The sequence below is a fragment of the Sminthopsis crassicaudata genome, chromosome 3, assembly GCF_048593235.1.
Source record: "Sminthopsis crassicaudata isolate SCR6 chromosome 3, ASM4859323v1, whole genome shotgun sequence".
Classification (NCBI taxonomy): domain Eukaryota; kingdom Metazoa; phylum Chordata; class Mammalia; order Dasyuromorphia; family Dasyuridae; genus Sminthopsis; species Sminthopsis crassicaudata.
In genome coordinates this window covers 234,222,201-234,226,440 of record NC_133619.1, presented here as the reverse complement: position 1 = coordinate 234,226,440, position 4,240 = coordinate 234,222,201, and the positions used below count along the sequence as shown (strand labels likewise).

The window sequence follows — 4,240 nt, the reverse complement described above, 5'->3', positions numbered from 1 at the left end:
CCATAGTCCTCTTTCTGAGTGTAAATGGATCTCTCCATCAAAAGTCTATTGGAATTTATCTGAATCACCTCATTGTTGAAAAGAGCCACTTCTATCAAAATTGATCATGGCATATTCTTATTTTTACTGTGTAAAATATATTCTTGGATTGACCCACTTCATTGAATATCAGTTTATCTAAGTCCTTCCAAGACTTTCTGAAATCATCCTGTTGATAGATTCTTATAGAATATAAAATTAAATTACCACAACTTATTCAGCAAGTTCCCAAATGAAGAGCATGCACTTAGTTTGTAATTCTTTGCCAATAGAAAAATGCTGCTGCAAACATTTTTGCACATGAGGGTCCTTTTCATTTTCCTTTTTTTTTTTTTTTTTAATGACAATTCAAATGGTTGAATCATTTCACAGCTCCACCAACAATGTATTAGTGCCCTGTTTTTCCTACATCCCCTCCAACATTTATCATTATCTTTTCCTGTGATCTTAGCCAACCTGAGAGGTGTATAGTGGTAGCATAATTTGTAGTTCTGTCATCAATAGTGATTTGGAATATTTTTTCATATATTTACTGAAACTTGTCTATTCATATCATTTAACCATATTTTAATTTGAGAATGGTCTGTATATTTATAAATTTGAGTTTTAAGAAATTTTAAGAAATGAGTTATCAGAACTCTTAGATGTAAATTTTTTTCCCAGCCTTCTGCTTCCCTTCTAATCTTGGATGTATTGGTTATGTTTGTAGAAAACTTTGTTTAATTTAATATAATCAAAATCATACATTTTGAATTTAATTCTGTACTCTAGTTCTTCTTTCATCATAAATGTCTTCTTCTTTCTCCTTTGAATATTGTATCTTGTGAACCTAAGTTCTTCTACTGAACCACTACTCTATTTCTTTACAAGTACCAAAAGATTTTGATAACTGATGTTTTATAATATAGGCCAGGACTGAGTTAGGCTATCTGCACTTGCATTTTTTCATTAATACCCTTGAAATTCTTCATCTTATGTTCTTCCAGATGAACTTTTTCTATCACAATAGAGTAATTAATTGGTTGTCTAATTGGTATGGAACCGAATAAATATATTAATTTAGGTAGAATTATTATATTAGTTCTGCCTACCATGAACACTTGATATTTTTTCAAATTCTTAAATATAATTTTATTTGTGTGAAAAGTGTTGTACAATTGTCTTGATATAATTCCTGACTTTTCCTTTCCAGGTAGACTTCCAAATATTTGAAATTACCTACAGCTATTTTAAATAAAATATCTTTTTGTATCTCTTGCTGCAAGGCTTTGTTGATAACATATAAAATACTTAAGAGTTATGTAGATTTATTTTGATTCCTACAACTTTGGTATTTTTTAAATTGTTTTAGTAGTTTTTAGTTGATTCTCTAGCATTCTCTAAGTATACCACCATGAAATTTTGTTTCTTCATTATCTACTGTAATTGCTTTAATTTTTTTTTCTTCTCTTATTGCTAAAGCTAATATGTCTAGTACAAAATTAAAGATAAATAGTAATACCCTTGTTTCAACTCTGATCTTGTTGGTAATGCCTCCAATTTATTTGCAACACACATGATGTTTGCTGATTGTTTCAAAGAGACACCACTGATTATGTTAAGAAAAACTCTATTTATTCCTATACTTTCTAGTATTTTTAATGGGAACGGGCATTACATTTTGTCAAATGCTTTTTTCTGTATCTATTGAGTTAATCATATGATTTCTGTCATTTTGGTTATTAATATAGTCAGTTATGCTAATATTTTCCTAATATTGAAACAGTCCTGCATTCCTGGCATAAATTCTAGTTGGTCATGGTGTATTTTCTTTTTTTTTTCCTTTTTTTTTTAATTTTAAAGTTTGATTAATGTATTTGCTAATATAGATGAGGAAATTTCAATAGTTTTTATAAATACAATTGGGGAGGAAAGTGACAAGAGCTTCCAATAGCTTTTCATATGGATTGTCCTTAAAGGTAAAATATAACAGAAAGATCATCATGGATTACAAAAATGGAGGTGCATATAATTGTTAATACATATGCACAGTTTATGCTGGAATGATACACAGAACAGATCTGTGGTTCCTGCAAGAAATATACAAATCACTCAAATAAATTTGATGAAAGAAGTTCAGGTCCATTTTAAAAGCTGAAAACTTTTCATTTAGCAAACAGCCTATTTGGTTTCTCTGAATAAGAAGACATAAAAAACAAAGCAAATAAAGTGACACCAATACACACAATTAAATGAAAAGAACATAATTAACCAATATGGAACTAAGGTGCAAAACTACTGTCTCTTAACTTATTGTTGTCCATGCCACATGGATTTTTACAAGCATCACATCATGTGCAAATCTACTGCAGCTATAAATATCAAATGAAAGAGGACTGACTATTTTGAATTTTCTTGTTGTTGAGCAAGGTCCTTCAACACACATCACAGATTTTGGTCAACAATTGCAGATTAACATATATGACCACTGAACTGTAGGTAGCAAATTAAATTCTTAAGCCAATCCAGTCCATTCTTCATGTGATTCTGAATGCTCAATTCAGCAACTGATTCGTGAGTATAAATGGAAATGATCCTCATCAAGAGTTGTTATTAGCTTCTATTTTTACAGCCTTGGTATGTCTGCTTGAGTTCTGCTGAGATTTGTTCTGCTCCTCTCCAGTTAGTAGAGCTTTTATTTCAGAGGGGATTTTTCCTTGATCCATTGCCATGCACCACTGCTTGTACATTTCCAGTTCTTCTCTGAGACCGCAGATGGCTCTTTCCCGACTAGACACTAATTCTTCCAGATATTGATATCTCAGCTTCTTTCTGGCCCTACATTCTCTTGCACTCTGCCGACTTCTCTCAAGCTTTGCTTTCAATCAATTTTGGCTGGTTTCTGACCACGTTTACCTGGTTTCTTTACTTTGCCTCCAACTACCTTGCTGTCATCCATGTCCACAGGCTAGCAGACGGGGCCTCACTGCCTGGCCCGGCCGGCCAGCTCCGCCTCCGGGGAACGAAGGAGATTTATTTTTTTTCTGCGAGTCCTCGGGTCTAGCCTCTAGCCCTGTCGGATGCCGATGCCCCTGGGAGAAGAGGTCCGTTCAGAAATGGGCCGGGGAGTCCCAGGAGTGGTCCCAAACATCCCCCTCAGCCGCCGCGGCCTCCTCCCCGTCCATGACAGTTTCTCCCATCGGTCATGGTATATTTTCTTGGTGATAACTTACTGTATTGTCTTTGCCAATATTTTATTAAAGATTTCTGCATCAATATTCATTAGAAAAATCTGTCTACAATTTTGTTTCTCTTTTTTGAGTCTATCTTGTTTAGGTATCAGAAAAATATCTGTGTCTTAAAAGGAATTTGTTAGGAGTCCTTTTTTTCTCTTTTCCCAAATAGTTTGCATAGTATTAGAATTAATTGTTCTTAAATGTTTGGTAGAATTCAATTGTAAGACCATCTGACCCTGGAGATTTTTTGTTATTGACTTAGTTAATAGCTTTTTTAATTTATTTTTCTTATAGTGGACTATTTAAGTAATTTATTCCCTCCTCTGTTAACCTGGATAATCTGTATTTTGTAAGCATTCACCCATTTTACTTAGATTATCAGATTTATTGGCACACGGTTGGGCAAAAAAGCTCTTAATTATTGCTTCAATTTCCTTTTCATAGGTGAAAAGTTTACCTTTTCATTATTAGCACTAATAATTTGATTTTCCTCTTTCCATTTATTTTAAATATCCAATTAAAGTTTTATCTATTTTGTTTTTTTTAGAAAACCAACTCTTAGTTTTGTTTTTCAGTTCAATTGTTCTCTTACTTTCTATTTTGTTAATCTCCCCTTTTATTTTTAGAATTTCAAATTTGGTTTTTAATTGGGGATTTGTAATTTTTTTTTCTAGATTTTTAGCAGTATGTCCAATTAATGGACCTTGTATTTCTCTCTTTTAAATCTAGTAAGCATCTTGAGATATGATTTTTTTTTTCTCTAAGAACTGTTTTGGCTTCATTACATAAGTTTCATGTGTTATCTTATTATTGTCATTCTCTTGATTGAAACTGTTAATTATGTCTATGATTTTTTGTTTCACACACCCATTCTTTAGGATTAGATTATTTACTTTCCAATTAATGTTTGGTGTATTTTTCTCTGGCCCTTTACTACATGGAATTCTTATCACATGATCTAAAAAAGATTCATTTACTATTTATAC

General features: G+C 32.2%; 1 pseudogene; it reads right to left on the bottom strand.

The window, feature by feature from the left end:
• Positions 1 to 1,922: 1,922 nt before the first annotated feature.
• LOC141561101 (cAMP-responsive element-binding protein-like 2 pseudogene) lies at positions 1,923 to 3,210 on the bottom strand (annotated as a pseudogene).
• Between the last annotated feature and the right edge of the window lie 1,030 nt (positions 3,211 to 4,240).